Source organism: Haliotis rufescens, unplaced genomic scaffold (assembly GCF_023055435.1).
Source record: "Haliotis rufescens isolate VD_foot unplaced genomic scaffold, xgHalRufe1.0.p SCAF_1, whole genome shotgun sequence".
NCBI lineage: Eukaryota > Metazoa > Mollusca > Gastropoda > Lepetellida > Haliotidae > Haliotis > Haliotis rufescens.
In genome coordinates, this window is record NW_025963779.1 from 71165618 (window position 1) to 71183148 (window position 17531).

The window sequence follows — 17531 nt, forward strand, 5'->3', positions numbered from 1 at the left end:
TCTGGCAAACTAGTGTCTGTGCTGTTGTGTCTGACAAACCAAAGGGTCTGGCAAACCACAGCCTGTGATGTTGTGTCTGACAAACCACAGTCTGTGCCGTTGTGTCTGGCCAACCAGTGTATGTGCTGTTGTGTCTGACAAACCACAGGGTCTGTGCTGTTGTGTCTGGCAAACCACAGTCTGTGCTGTTGTGTCTGGCCAACCAGTGTATGTGCTGTTGTGTCTGACAAACCACAGTCTGTGCTGTTGTGTCTGGCCAACCAGTGTATGTGCTGTTGTGTCTGGCAAACCCGGAGTCTGTGCTGTTGTGTCTGGCAAACCAGTGTATGTGCTGTTGTGTCTGACAAACCACAGTCTGTGCTGTTGTGTCTGGCCAACCAGTGTATGTGCTGTTGTGTCTGGCAAACCCGGAGTCTGTGCTGTTGTGTCTGGCAAACCATAGGGTCTGTACTGTTGTGTCTGACAAGCCTAGAGTCTGTGCTGTTGTGTCTGGCAAACCAGGGACTGTGCTGTTGTGTCTGACAAACCAGGGACTGTGCTGTTGTGTCTGGCAAACCACAGGGTCTGTGCTGTTGTGTCTGGCAAACCAAAAGGTCTGTGCTGTTATGTCTGACCAACCAGGGACTGTGCTGTTGTGTCTGGCAAACCACAGGGTCTGTGCTGTTGTGTCTGGCAAACCACAGGGTCTGTGCTGTTGTGTCTGACAAACCACAGGGTATGTGCTGTTGTGTCTGACCAACCACAGGGTCTGCCCTGTTTTGGGGCACCTTGTCCACTTCCAAATTGAAATAAGTTAACCACGAAATCTGTACCTAAAAGTATTCAGTGCGAAACCAAGAGACAACAAAGAAATGGTATAAAATTAAGAATTGTTTTATAAAATTATCTTAGTTTACAAATCAATACAAATTACAGTATTCCAGATAACACGACTCCCAAAGCATCTAAATATGGTAACTTTACGCCACTGCTTACATTAGATAGTTCTACATTCCTGACAACTCACTATTGTCAAAATACAATGCTATGAATTTTAACCGAATCTTAACAGAGAAAATGTAATATATTTGCAACATTGTTAAACACTGCCATATGACAACGAGTGGACCAATCATCTAAGGCGACGAAATTCGTTGTGCAGAGTTGCATCCCTTGGACATGCTGGACACTTGTGATTGTGATTGTGGGTTTGAATCCAGATTATGTTTCTCGGTTTGTCAGCACCACACCTGTGTTTGTGGTGCATCACTTCAGGCTTTCCACACTTTCCGGCTCACACGTCGTGATATAATTGGAATACTGTTCAAAACGGCATTAAACCCATCTCACTCGCTCCGGGTTACTGCAGGACTGCACTTTTGTGCTTATGAAAATTATAACACTCTATATATTCAAGCATTTATATCTCAGTCCTGATAACCTTGAATGAAATATGTTTTCATATAGTACATGCATGTTTGTAGTGAAGGAACACCCCGAATGTCTGGTTCCTCTATTACCACTGATTCTTCAGTGGCTGCTGGATATATATTGCAGATTTCCAACATTACCTCAATGAGTGTACTGTATGTACTGACGTAGGGAGATAATGAGACATCCACATGGGAATGGCTTAAGTGACATTAACGAACGTAACAAATGGAGGATGCACGTGGTGTGATAGTGTACTGTGTGTTAACAAATGGAGGATACACGGGTGTGATAGTGTACTGTGTTAACAAATGGAGGATACACGTGATGTGTAATGTACTGTGTTAACAAATGGAGAATACACGGGTGTGATAGAGTACTGTGTGTTAACAAATGGAGGATACACAGGTGTGATAGTGTACTGTGTGTTAACAAATGGAGAATACACGGGTGTGATAGTGTACTGTGTGTTAACAAATGGAGGATACACGGGTGTGATAGTGTACTGTGTGTTAACAAATGGAGGATACACGGGTGTGATAGTGTACTGTGTGTTAACAAATGGAGGATACACAGGTGTGATAGTGCACTGTGTGTTAACAAATGGAGGATACACGGGTGTGATAGAGTACTGTGTGTTAACAAATGGAGGATACACAGGTGTGATAGTGTACTGTGTGTTAACAAATGGAGAATACACGGGTGTGATAGTGTACTGTGTGTTAACAAATGGAGAATACACGGGTGTGATAGTGTACTGTGTGTTAACAAATGGAGAATACACGGGTGTGATAGTGTACTGTGTGTTAACAAATGGAGAATACACGGGTGTGATAGTGTACTGTGTTAACAAATGGAGGATACACGTGATGTGTAATGTACTGTGTTAACAAATGGAGAATACACGGGTGTGATAGTGTACTGTGTGTTAACAAATGGAGAATACACGGGTGTGATAGTGTACTGTGTGTTAACAAATGGAGAATACACGGGTGTGATAGTGTACTGTGTGTTAACAAATGGAGAATACACGGGTGTGATAGTGTACTGTGTTAACAAATGGAGGATACACGTGATGTGTAATGTACTGTGTGTTAACAAATGGAGGATACACGGGTGTGATAGTGTACTGTGTGTTAACAAATGGAGGATACACGGGTGTGATAGTGTACTGTGTGTTAACAAATGGAGAATACACGGGTGTGATAGTGTACTGTGTGTTAACAAATGGAGAATACACGGGTGTGATAGTGTACTGTGTGTTAACAAATGGAGAATACACGGGTGTGATAGTGTACTGTGTGTTAACAAATGGAGAATACACGGGTGTGATAGTGTACTGTGTGTTAACAAATGGAGAATACACGGGTGTGATAGTGTACTGTGTGTTAACAAATGGAGAATACACGGGTGTGATAGTGTACTGTGTGTTAACAAATGGAGGATACACGTGATGTGTAATGTACTGTGTTAACAAATGGAGAATACACGGGTGTGATAGTGTACTGTGTGTTAACAAATGGAGGATACACGGGTGTGATAGTGTACTGTGTGTTAACAAATGGAGAATACACGGGTGTGATAGTGTACTGTGTGTTAACAAATGGAGAATACACGGGTGTGATAGTGTACTGTGTGTTAACAAATGGAGAATACACGGGTGTGATAGTGTACTGTGTGTTAACAAATGGAGAATACACGGGTGTGATAGTGTACTTTGTGTTAACAAATGGAGAATACACGGGTGTGATAGAGTACTGTGTGTTAACAAATGGAGGATACACAGGTGTGATAGTGTACTGTGTGTTAACAAATGGAGGATACACAGGTGTGATAGTGTACTGTGTGTTAACAAATGGAGGATACACGGGTGTGATAGTGTACTGTGTGTTAACAAATGGAGGATACACAGGTGTGATAGTGTACTGTGTGTTAACAAATGGAGGATACACGGGTGTGATAGTGTACTGTGTGTTAACAAATGGAGGATACACGGGTGTGATAGTGTACTGTGTGTTAACAAATGGAGGATACACAGGTGTGATAGTGTACTGTGTGTTAACAAATGGAGGATACACGGGTGTGATAGTGTACTGTGTGTTAACAAATGGAGGATACACGGGTGTGATAGTGTACTGTGTGTTAACAAATGGAGGATACACGGGTGTGATAGTGTACTGTGTGTTAACAAATGGAGGATACACAGGTGTGATAGTGTACTGTGTGTTAACAAATGGAGGATACACGGGTGTGATAGTGTACTGTGTGTTAACAAATGGAGGATACACGGGTGTGATAGTGTACTGTGTGTTAACAAATGGAGGATACACGGGTGTGATAGTGTACTGTGTGTTAACAAATGGAGGATACACAGGTGTGATAGTGTACTGTGTGTTAACAAATGGAGGATACACGGGTGTGATAGTGTACTGTGTGTTAACAAATGGAGGATACACGGGTGTGATAGTGTACTGTGTGTTAACAAATGGAGGATACACAGGTGTGATAGTGTACTGTGTGTTAACAAATGGAGGATACACGTGTGTGATAGTGTACTGTGTGTTAACAAATGGAGGATACACAGGTGTGATAGTGTACTGTGTGTTAACAAATGGAGGATACACGGGTGTGATAGTGTACTGTGTGTTAACAAATGGAGGATACACGGGTGTGATAGTGTACTGTGTGTTAACAAATGGAGGATACACGGGTGTGATAGTGTACTGTGTGTTAACAAATGGAGGATACACGGGTGTGATAGTGTACTGTGTGTTAACAAATGGAGGATACACGGGTGTGATAGTGTACTGTGTGTTAACAAATGGAGGATACACGGGTGTGATAGTGTACTGTGTGTTAACAAATGGAGGATACACAGGTGTGATAGTGTACTGTGTGTTAACAAATGGAGGATACACGGGTGTGATAGTGTACTGTGTGTTAACAAATGGAGGATACACGGGTGTGATAGTGTACTGTGTGTTAACAAATGGAGGATACACAGGTGTGATAGTGTACTGTGTGTTAACAAATGGAGGATACACGGGTGTGATAGTGTACTGTGTGTTAACAAATGGAGGATACACAGGTGTGATAGTGTACTGTGTGTTAACAAATGGAGGATACACAGGTGTGATAGTGTACTGTGTGTTAACAAATGGAGGATACACGGGTGTGATAGTGTACTGTGTGTTAACAAATGGAGGATACACGGGTGTGATAGTGTACTGTGTGTTAACAAATGGAGGCTACACGGGTGTGATAGTGTACTGTGTGTTAACAAATGGAGGATACACGGGTGTGATAGTGTACTGTGTGTTAACAAATGGAGGATACACGGGTGTGATAGTGTACTGTGTGTTAACAAATGGAGGATACACGTGCATGGTGTGATAGTGTACTGTGTGTTAACAAATGGAGGATACACGGGTGTGATAGTGTACTGTGTGTTAACAAATGGAGGATACACAGGTGTGATAGTGTACTGTGTGTTAACAAATGGAGGATACACAGGTGTGATAGTGTACTGTGTGTTAACAAATGGAGGATACACGTGCATGGTGTGATGTGTAATGTACTGTGTTAACAAATGGAGGATACACGGGTGTGATAGTGTACTGTGTGTTAACAAATGGAGGATACACAGGTGTGATAGTGTACTGTGTGTTAACAAATGGAGGATACACGTGCATGGTGTGATAGTGTACTTTGTGTTAACAAATGGAGGATACACAGGTGTGATAGTGTACTGTGTGTTAACAAATGGAGGATACACAGGTGTGATAGTGTACTGTGTGTTAACAAATGGAGGATACACAGGTGTGATAGTGTACTGTGTGTTAACAAATGGAGGATACACGTGCATGGTGTGATAGTGTACTGTGTGTTAATATCATTGACGATAATAATATTCGAACTAGATTTGTACAGCCAGTTGATCGTTCCAACAGGTTTGAGTAAAGCCGTTCAGACATCATTCTGTCTGCTAACCCTTGTATGTATGAATCCTTGGAATTAATACTTTTAGTACATTGAGACATTGTATGTTTCACACGTCACTCATTAGTGCGTGTGTGTAAGAGCGTGCGTGCCGAAAGTACGAGGTCGAAATAAAGGTTTTAACTTAAACAAATCTTTTAAGAGGATTTAAACAACGACATAAATCCTTTCATGTATTTGTCTAACATCCTGTTGTTTAAATCTCTTGTCTGAGGTAACTTTTTTTTATTTGTAACACAATATATTGAGAATATTACACGAGCATGTGTGTCATACTGATTTTACGAAACGGGTGACAGAATTATTGTATTTCCCGAGCGGGAGCCAGGTATGAGGGTAATACATGAAGTCTTACACGTTTCGTAAAATCAGTATGACACGCATGAGAATGTTATAATTTCTTCTTTATCCATTATTACTTAATCCCCTAAGCACCCCTTTACAAAATTGCACCGATCACAACCGCCGTTTAAGAAAATCGCAATTGTAGAATGACGTCAATAATCTTCAGCTATGATGTCGTTTCTACTGTGACGTTATCTGACCTTACGACCACAATGCTTTTAATATCTGCATTCGATTTTGATAATTGATAATTGATTAATATCCCACCAGAGCAGATCGGTGCCCATCATGTCAATCACCGGACTGCCTGTCCAGATTCGTTTATTTACCGACCGCTGTCATATAACTGGAATATTGCCGATATATTGCGGCGTATATCACAGTAATATAGGGCGTTACCCTAGGAAGTGGTTCTGCGCAGGCGCGAAGAGGACATGCTGGGTAATGCGTGCGCATCCAAGATGGCGACACTTCCGGATCCTAGAGGCGTGCGCATTCAAGAAGGCGACACTTCCGGTTCCGGGAGGCGTGCACATCCAAGATGGTGCGGAGGGTGGAGTTCTTTTTGGGTTTGTTTATTGGTCAGCATGTTTTAAGTTTTCTTTCGGAGAGAGTTGAGTGGCCCTGAAACAAACTGGAAACTGGAAAACAAAGTTTAGCAGCATGCCATGATTTAGTTACTTTGCTCAGATATGTACACATGTTCTTCCTCCTCCTCCTCGGACTGATAGCGTCGCCGGCGCTTTGAAGGGGGCTTTCTTGAGGGGCTTCTGTCAAGTTTTCTTTTGCCTAGGCGTGGTGTGACGTCCGCATGGAGATGTATGATATCTTCTTGTATGCCACGGACATAGTTATGCATGCTTCTATGAGATGGCGCACTTGTGTCAGTTGTGTCGTCATTGACGGCGCTGCTGGAGTCTTCTTGCGGGGTTCTGGGCAATCTGCAGCGAAATGGCAAACGTGTTGTAGCATGGACCATATGCTTGACCTTGACTGCTGCTGTCCTTGGTTTACCTTGACCTTGGCTGCTTCTCTTCGTCTTCGTACAGTACAGGTAACTGTAACTGTTGGTCTGGCACTTCAGACAGCTGTATCGAGACGACATGGTTGATCTCATTCAGCGCTTGGACTGTGCCGTTGTTAGTGGCTTCACTCTTTTTATAGGAGAGGATTTGAGCGAAACGCCCCACACTGATTTTGCCCCCAATGTTTTGATTGGTACATAACAATCATTACGATCAATTGGTACAAAGACAACACAACACATTTTTTTTCAACATTTTATTCAACTTTTAATTCCCCCGCTAACATGAACCAACAAACAAAAGTCACAGGATAAGGGGCGTCTCTGTGATTTTTGTGAACAGGAACTTTGTAACTAGGGTGAACGTATGTTCAGTGAACAAGTGTCAACAAGGTCAATAAGGGCAGAAAGGTTGGTTCTATTGATGTAGGGTACGTGTCTGTGCACTCACTCGAAAGGCAGGGATCTCATCCACTGGATTTGGTTGGTTGGTTTGTTGTTTAACGCAGCACTCAGCAATATTCCAACTATATGACGGCGGTCTGTAAATAATCGCGTCTGGACCAGACAATCCAGTGATTAATATCATGAGCATCGATCCACGCAATTGGGGTTGATGACATGCATCAACCAAGTCAGGGAGCCTGACCACCCGCCTTTTACGACAAGCATAGTCACCTTTTACGGCAAGCATGGGTTGCTGAAGACCTATTCTACCCCCGAATTTTAACGGGGCTCATCCACAGGAACAGATGTAGACACTTTTGTATGAAACCATTCTAATTCTGTGGCATCATTCTTTACTGTGTCATTAAAGTCCAAAGTATCTAAATCTTGATTAAAGTCCACCCACACACTCGATAGGTCAGCATGTAGAGACAGTACACTCCACACAACGTACTGTATCCATGTTATAATGTCTGTGTATTCCATCGTTGTTGAATCTGCTCCATGCGATTCAAAGTCTCTTAAAACAGACGTAATGAATACAGTCCATAGCTATTCATCATTTCCACTGATCCAGGAGCTGGACGATAGATGCTCACCGAGTGTGTGCCAGGTTGATCGCTTGGATCTGTGTTGACATGCTTTGGGGTAAAAGGGGTCATCATGTTGCAATCCCAGTCTGGCAAAGTCATCTCTGGCCAGGGTGTCCCGTGAGATGGCATGAAGTTGGACGTCATCAGCCACAAAATCCAAGGTGCTCAAACTGAGTTGTTCATCCATGGTCTCATGTAGGGTTGAAAGTAAGGCATAACAGTCTGTCTGTCTGCACAGTTCATCATCGCATTACGGAAACGATCTATTTCCAGAACATTTTCATATTCCACATAGTAGATGAGGGTGACAAGGTTGTCAAGAGCTTGTCCAAACTGGATTTCCAATCCCAACTTGCCAATGTGTCCAGGATAGTTGATGCCTTCATCAGCACCAAGGTCTGGTTTGAGATCCACCACCCACAAGGTGTAACCTTGAGAAAAGGCCTTGGGAGTCACCTCACAGGTTTCAGGCCACCGCAGCTGTCCAGTGTTTTGGAACAGATTCATGTAGATTTGTTTCAAATCGGCACTGTTGTTGCTGAAGTCGCTTTTCATTTCTGTGCCATGTACTTCCTGTCCAATTGAGTTTTAGCTTCATCATGGTGACATGGTGATGTTTGAAGTTGTATGGATTCTTCTCTTTGCTTCCTACATAGGCATTATTGTTTACCAGTCCCAGTTCCACTCGTTTTGGTGATTGTCCACCGATGAGCTGATCCTTGTGAAAGTCTCTACCGCCTCTTGGGATGTCATGGGCTGTCACTTGCACACAGGAAATGGGATACTTCACAGTCACCCCAACGTTCAGACTGGACACATGTTTTTCTCGGACAGGATCAATGCTGAGTTGAAGAACATAAAATTCAGCTTTGGTCAGGGCTATGTTGTAGGCACCATCATCAGCACACATGAAGAAGAATTCATGGGGACTTCGAAGCAATTCCAGTTTCATAGGGACACCATTCAACAGATATCGTTCTTGGAGAAACAGGTCACAGTGTAGACGCCCTGTCAGTTCCACTTCTTTGATGGGTACAATGAGACCACGCCGAGTTCTGACGCCAGTGTTTCTTGTAGCAGCATCTGCATCAGGATTGAATACATCTATTTTACCAGCATCATCAGCATACCATCCAGGACATCGAAGGTGAGATGTTTTGGCCCCTTTACCATAACTCAGAAGGGTTTCCAAGTAGGCTCTGTAAGGGTAAGTGCCCATGGAAGGTGTGATCTCCAACTGATTGTGTCCCACTTGCAGTCACACTTCACAAAATAGGGAATGCATCAAGTTGTTGACTGTTGATACTGGGTGATGCTGTAGAGTGGTATCTGTCCCATCTTCTGAGTCACTCGAAGGCATACTTTCAGGTAACACTGGCTCAAATCAATGTAAGCGTTCACTGGATTGGAAATGTTAACTGACCATCTTGCACAGTTGTGGTCACAGGGGGTACAGTAAAGAGATCCAACTGGGCCTTTGAACATTCGCAAGCATCTCGGCGTATCATGATGATTGATGTTCCCTTTCTCTGCCTTTAATGACGTCTGGTCAGGTTGAAAGTCTGATGAATACTGACCTGCCCCATAAGCCTCCCTGACCTTTAAAACATTTTTCTTTTCCTTTTACGCTGTTTCTGGTTGACTGTTGTTGGGACTTTATGTGTTTTGAGTTGTCTAGGCTCACTTTCCAATGCATCCATCAGGGCAGCTTTTCCTCGATGTTTCAGACTCTCTGTCTATTAACGTTTGCCTGCAACCACATCACTCACCATCCCTTGAAGGATCTTTATACCCATCTTGAGCACATATTTTCCAGCAGATTTAAGGAAAGGCAAAGCTATCAAAAATACCACCCAGACCACTGCCACGTTGAAGATACTGTCCTTTTTATACTTTGATGCCATTCCCCTGCTGTTGTTGTTGTCCCAACATGTTTCTGTGTTCGCGGCGTCTGAAGTGAAGTGTCACGATCGCTTTCCCCATTTGAAATGGCACTGGGCGCCCTGTGTCGTCCATGACAAAGCGTTTAATACCGTCAAAGACACAGTCCAAGGTACCGAATGTGCTGAGGACTTTTAATCACCACACTATCTTGCATCATCTTCTTTGACACAGGCACATGTATCAGCAATGGGGCCATCGTATTGCCCACAATCTGATCTTCGACCAGGTTGGTGTAAATGTACACTGTACAAATCAAATCCTGACAGGCAATAAGCTTTTGTATGACCTGTGATTTCTTTAAATCCACCTTCCATGGTTTTAGAACCCACTTACCACTGGGACAATACACTCCAGGGAACAGGAGTATCTTAGTAGCTTTCATATTCATCATCACTGAGGGGCGGTCGTGGACTTGGAATGATCACTTCTGTGGAATAGAGTGGTCCACCAGTATTTCCCCATGATAGGATGATTGATTTCTACCTTTCTATAAGCATGTCAAATAGAAGACTAACTTGGGGATAGTTGACAACAATGACAAATCGTTTGCCATCACTTTGGACTTTGTCTGAGGTCTGTTCTTTCAAGACACCTGTAATATGCTCCTGAATCAAACGGTTGAGGGTTTTCACCAAATCTTCTGATGAATATACTCCTTTCTCGATAAGAATCGTCCAGCTTTCATAAGTTACGACACCATACTGTGGGTGTGGTATAGAGTCTGACACAAGGGTGTGTTTTTTTCAGTTTGAGGTTCAGAGCAAACCAGTCAAAGGGTAGGGCGACCTTGTACCATGTCATTGGAAAGTGAATTTCACTGATTCCTACCTTCCAGTTGGGGAGATACCCTTTCTCAAAGGTTTAGGTTTTGTTCAGACGTACACGGGTGCCTGGCAGTAAAAGAGAGGGGGGATCTTGTCTTGTGGGACGACAGTCTTCGTGTTATTTTCTTTTTGCGCTGCCGTTGTTGTTGTTCCTCCATGTAGTCTAACACCCGAATTTCTGACTGGGAGGACGTTTGCAATTGAGCAGGTAGTTGACCTCTGGCTTGTTGCATCAGCACGGTTTGAAAACCTTCAGTTTAAGCAGAACTGCTCTTGGCCTTCAGTGGTTGCACCCATGCCATCTTTGAAACACATCAATCACACACAGCAGATATTTTAACCCTTTGTTGTCGTCTTGAAAGGCGGTCATGTCACTCAAGTCTGCTTGCCACAATTCATCGACACCTCCCACACGATAGTGGTCTCTTGGAAAGGATCGTCTGGCTGGTTCGTGCAAGGTGTATGTACTTTGGGTTTGCAACCAATGCTTGATTTTACTTTGTGATGGTATGGTTTTCTTTTGGCTTTTACTGGTGCTTGCATCTTGAGTGTGGATACAAAGGTCACCTGCCGCCAAAACTTGCCGGATGTTCAGGATTAAAGTATGTTTTTTCCAACCATGCAGTCCAAAGGGAAGTAGGAAGTCCCTTGTTTTGTTTCCCTGCAGCAGAGGGAATGTGTCGAGTCTTGGTCTGTCACTTCATTTCTCTCAGACTGATGCCACTCGGTACATGGATGGCCTCTTATAGAGAGGGAGAGATTTTTTTTCTTATGTGGTGCTAATAGGGTATCTATGAACTTCAGCTGAATCTGTCCTGTTTGGTATCAGAGGGAGGTGTTGTCATCAACAATGGTTTTGGCAACTCTTCTTCTTCTTCCGCTTGTGGATCCATCTGCCGCTGCCTCCTTCTACTTTTTGTGACTTTGCGGGGAGAACTGATGTTTGGTGTTCTTGGTGTTGGGTGTTGTTGTTGTTGTAGCTTCTGTATCCATTGCCATCGTCGAGGGTTTCCAATCATTTCATGACTCAAAATGTTCCATCCTGCAGGCCCCTCTTTGGTTTTCCATCATGTGTGTGCCAGGGACAGGTTTCCCTTTGACTGTCAGTATTCCCTCTAGAGTCCAACTCAAGTTGGGATTGTTTTGAATCCTTGTCATCAAATTCATGGCTTTACTTTTCATGGTTTTAGGAACACTCATGGGCACCTCGTCTATCACTTGTTGATAAGGGTTTGAATCCAGGTCTGGTATGGCAGGTATACCTGTGGTGTCCATAGTTGATGGTGGTGTCACTTTGGGTTGTTGTTGTTGTTGTTGTTTGGTATTGTTGTTGTGCTGTTGACGCTGCAATTCTAGCATTTGTTGCAACAGTTGGTTGTATTCTTATTCCTGCATGTAAAAAGGCTGTTGTGTACTTGATTTTCTTGGTTGGCCAAGAACAGGTAATTGTAAGGTTCTTGGCGTCTTCATAGGCTTCACGCAGAAAAAGAACTTTGCCTGGAAACACCTGGCGAGCCAGACTGTCAATTTGTGAAGTATCTCTCAGATTATTAAATAGGACCATGTAGTGGGCATTCAGACTAATAGTGGGGCGGTCGGGTAGCCTAGTGGTTAAAATGTTTGCTCGTCACAGCGAAGACCAGGGTTCGAATCCTGACATGGGTACAATTTGTGAAGCCAATTTCTGGTGTCCCCCGCCGTGATATTGCTGGAATATTGCTAAAAGCGGGGTAAAACCAAACTCACTCAGACTAATGGCGCGATGTTATGGTGATTGGACAAGTTCTGAGTGAGATACAACACGGATGTGTTTCGGTGATGACTTTTCTTGGTGAACCATCGCAACACTTGAGTTTCTTCTTCTTTTGTATTGTCGCCCAGCAAATCATCAATGACTAGCCAATGAGGGACCACCCCTTTTTCTGGCAATTTACAATTAACTTCTTTCATACTATGCACAAACTCAAGAGTGACACCATAGCGGTCTGCCATCTTTTCCAACTCATGATGGAGCCATTCACTGTACACCCACACAATGCGATGGGGTGGCGTATCCAACACCTCAGGGCGATGCATGTACTCAATATATGATTTCACAAAGGAACTTTTCCTGACCCTGATGGCCCAGCAATTAACATAATAAAAGGGTGGCGTAGGGTTAAAGGTGAGGTCATGACCTCTTCATCACCTGACATCATGTGTTCTTGGTGACTGACACAAGGCAACGGATACTTTCAAGTATCTGTTTTATCTTTTTTTACATTTCTGTGCTCTTCCTAGTTGACCAAAGTCAACAACAACAAAATTTGGGTGTTTTTTTTTTTAAACCAGCAAAATTAAATTTTTGTCAAATTAAAGAAGTGTTTTGCAAAGAAAGAACTCTCAAACTTGTTCAACTTGCACGAGCACAGAAATGACAGATAGTGTTTACATCTCAACTCAGCCTCTACCCTCGGTTTGGCACCCTGTTGGAGTTGAGATAAGTCAAGAGACAAAGAGTCAGTTCAATTAATCACTGTTTAATAAATAAACCCATCAACATATATACATAGGACATATGAATCAATTGACAACTGAGGGAGTGCTTAACATGTCCCTCAAAGAAAGTGAAACCTTCAATCTTCAATCTTCTCAGACAGTTAAGATGTGGTCATCATAACCTAACATGTATCACCATGTTAATGGCCCATCAGTAAAACAGGTACAGTCTATGGCCTCCCTGAAACAGTCATGTTACATCACTTGACAACTGTGACAGCTTAGGTATGTCAACATGTTATGACGACAGGCACTACATTTAAGTTGTATTGAAGTGAGTTGCCATGAACCACTGCCATCATCTGGTGATAGTGGCACAACGTCAAGCACGGTGGGTGTGTCCATATCCATGGGAGGTAGTGCTGCCAACTTGTGTGCTTCATCATCATCGGCGTCACTGATCATAATCACAGGACGGTTAGGTGAATATGTTGGTTTCCGAGGGGTTTGTTCCCACCATAGGCCTGTCTCCATTTTGACTGACTGTGTTGACCTGACATGGGGGGAAGGAAGGGTGTCCATGAGTGTCCTGTCAATCATACAGTTAAAGAACCCTTAAGTTTACCAATGATAATAATGCATGCATTCGTTATACTAATGGGACTCCATTTCACTATACCGATACCTAGGTATACTTGATACAAATGTCCGTGGCCTACAAGAAGACATCATACATCTCCATGCAGACGCCATACCACACCTAGGCAAAAGAAAACATGACAGAAGCCCCTCAAGAAAGCCCCCTTCAAAGTGCCGGCAACGTCATCAGTCCAAGGAGGAGGAGGAAGAAGATATGTACATATCTGAGCAAAGTGATTAGCTCATGGCATGCTGCTACACTTTGTTTTCAAGTTTGTTTCAGGTCCACCCAACTCTCCCAAAAGAAAACTTAAAACATTCTGACCAAAAACAAACCCCAAAAGAACCCAACCCTCCTGCTATCGTTGATGAACCGGAAGTGTCGCCATCTTGGATGTTCAATCCTCCTGGAACCGGAAGTACCGCCATCTTGTATGCGCACGCATTCTTCGCGCATGCGCAGAACCACTTCCGTATAGTAGGGTAACGCCCTATTCTACTAACCACAAACAAACATACATTTATGTTGCGTTTAGGCGTGATCCAATTAATCCCAATAATGTATTTTTATAACCTGACGCTCATCTGTAATATTAAAACAAATAACTACACAGCAAGCTAAAATGGTTATCACAACAGATCTATATACTTGTTCTCCATGTCTAAATATTTTCCTCAACAAAGTTACGATTGAATAAATGTTTATGAATAGATTAAATAGCCTCCACCTTCCCTCGTTTGTCAAAAATAATCTTATTGATTATCACGCACATATGCACAATTTCCTCATGCAATTGCTGTTAATTTTGCTTAAAGGGTACGTCTTACATAACTGACACGGCTGGGAGTATGCAGGAATCAAATTGGCAGCTCAAATATCCCTCGTGTCGTTTGACATCTGTTGAGAATGGGAGACAAATTTATTAAACTGTTTGCCATACGACTGCTGCTACAACTGCAGAACATAACAGGTCTTCTGCTGAACTGCAGTCATAGTCAGCGGAGTAGTTTTCAAGAAGTGAAACAGAATGCGTCAGTAAGAAGAATCAATTACGTCTGTAAGTTGAAGATATGTTAACACACAGAGCTATATGGTACATATGCTATGCAGACGCTTTAATACTGAAACGTCACCAAAAAAAATAGACATATTGTTATAGGGTGAAGACATTGAAGTCATTTGGTGATATGCGTTCTATATATCTTATTGGCGTGTCATGGGTACTGGTATCCCGCCAACAGCTGAATGACTGAACTCCAGGCGTTATTCATTTTACGAGCGCTTCTGGTACATTCGATTTCGCACTTTCACGTTGAACAGTGAGGTGGTGGTGTCATAACGGAATAATTAGTACTAGAGTTGTGTCACGGAAAACAACCAAAACACAAATAAATAATATATCACATGGACTTCCTCAGTTGTGTAAGAATGTGACCGCATGTTTTCCGTGTACCTAATAGTAGGTATCGATAATTGTATTTAGCACTATTGAGTATGTGTCGTTTCTGGCCATGGTATATAGTAAGTGAATTGTGTTTTTAGTATTCCAGTTATATCATGGCGTATCAGCTTAATGTGAGTGTGGTTGGAGGCGTAGGTAGGGGACCCATATGTGATGCAGGTACAAGACGTTTAACATGTTGATACCCACGATGACGAGTATGGTGCTGACACACCAAGAATCATATTCAGGGCGAATCGAACTCACGATCATAGGATTCTGGCACGAATGGGGGACACAAACTCTTCACAACGAATTGCGACACCTCCCGATAAGATGTTCGGGTGCAACTGATTTCATGTCGGATTGTAAAGCAGGTGTCATGTGTTCTCCGCTTCTGAAGCACAATGTTATACTCACACGCACATGCGCTCTTCTCATTAACAAAACGCCCCGTCGTGATACATCGGATATTTCAAATGTTAAAGGGACACGAGGCTCGGGACGACATGGCAAAGTTGAATCAAGCCATTCAAAGTCCAACTTGTTTGTCTGCAAACTCAAAGGTTACTATGTAAATCAATCTAGCAGTTGACAGTTATCCTAACGACATACATATGGTGTCTCAGTGTGACACACGCCGCTACCTCCGTATAGAGATTTGGGTAAGAATTGGTCTTCAGCAACCCAAGCTTTTCGTACCAGGCGACTATCGGATAGTCGGGCTTGCTATCTTGGCTGATGCCTGTCATTGTATCCCAATTACGTAGATCGATGTTCTGATCATAATATCAGTCACTGGATTGGCTGGCCTAGGCGCGATTATTTACAAAGATGGTCATAAAGCTGGAATAATTCTGAATATTAAACAACAGACAAACAAACAAACAAACAACATACACAAGGAACTAATTACAACGTCTAGACACGGCCCGAAAATAGGCACCAGATCATGATACTCGTGTCCCTTTAACGAATATGTATCTTAAAGTATGACTAAAAAGGCTCCGACCATACGGTAGCCTTATAGCGAGTTTGATTCAAATAATTAATAACCCTTGTTTATGTCAGTTATCTCTTATCTTATGACGTGTATCCGCCTAGAGGATAATCTTTGTCCCTGTGACGCAGGATACTAATTACAAAATACTTATTATTCTAGCCACGCTTATGGCTTTTGAATTACAGACATATTCCGTATTCTTCGACCAGGTTACCATGGAAACTCCTTCTGCAAGAAACTTTTTGTCTGCAAATTAACGTTTTCAGCGGTTTCTCATATTCGGTTCGCATGCAAATGTGTTTCTGAACATCTTGATGGGAGCTGACAATAAGTATGGCGATATTGTAAACAGATTAACACTGAATTACAAGTAAAGTGGCCGTGAAGTCGCACGAGACATGTCCTCAGTCTTGTCTAGGCCAGGCTTTCTTACTGACGAGCAGCAAACAGAGACGGAAGTAGACATGGGTGGAGGGAACAACGAAACAAAATTTACAAAATATATATAATTCAGTTACGGGGCCAACTTTGGCAGTAAAATAGGTGTGTTATGTATTGCGCCAACATTTAGGTATAGACATGCATCAAAATAAATACTTACACCTAGGAAATGTTTGTGGAATTTTAAGTAACGAAGGTCGAATTTCACTTTTGGAAATGTCAAAAATTTCTTTCCCACATTGAAAAATAAACCGAGGCGAAAAAGAAACTACACCTCTCACTTAGTTGTATCAAGTGATTGATTTTCAATTGGAAATACCCTAAGGTATCGATATTATATCGAAAACTGAACTGCATAGGCGCTTCGTCAGCTCTCAAAGAGTACATCTTCGTGGTTTTATTTTTTAAATTATGATTTGATTTATAACTTTATAAAATTAAAAGAAAAATCGCGTAATATACAACTGCTGATGCGTATCCTAGACATCATATCTTTGAAAATCAATAAATGTGCATTTTTCGGCAAAAGCAAGTGACGTCACATCTAACATTATGGCGTCAGATATCCATACAGGCCGGTCAGCTGATATGCAAGGGTTTCCACAATACGACAACGATCCAATCAGATAGATAGATTCCTATATGGATAATGATGATATTGTTCCTGAGATGATTGGGCGATGAAATGTATCGGCTGGTGACTTGGGTGATTGCTGTTCCACATATGGCATTGTAAAAATATTTCTATTTCACGGCGGACTGTGATAATGGAGTGATGGTAACGATCCAAGTCAACAGCGAAGTCGCAGAGACTCTGTCCTCATCACTCGATCCTCATTTTAGTCTGCTCCTTCGACAAACTTTTGATCCCGGAACTGAGTTTTATTTCGCAATTTCACCGCAGTATCTAGAATAGTTAATTAAAATGATATATAGTTACCA

The 17531-nt window shown here is 42.5% G+C and overlaps 1 long non-coding RNA gene across 1 annotated transcript; it reads right to left on the minus strand.

Moving 5' to 3' along the window:
- Positions 1 to 13089: 13089 nt before the first annotated feature.
- On the minus strand, positions 13090 to 15545 carry LOC124139696. The gene is made up of 2 exons (XR_006861808.2): positions 14532 to 15545; positions 13090 to 13653 (listed from the first exon to the last, which is right to left on the minus strand). It is a non-coding gene; the product is annotated as an uncharacterized LOC124139696 (long non-coding RNA).
- Positions 15546 to 17531: the final 1986 nt, after the last annotated feature.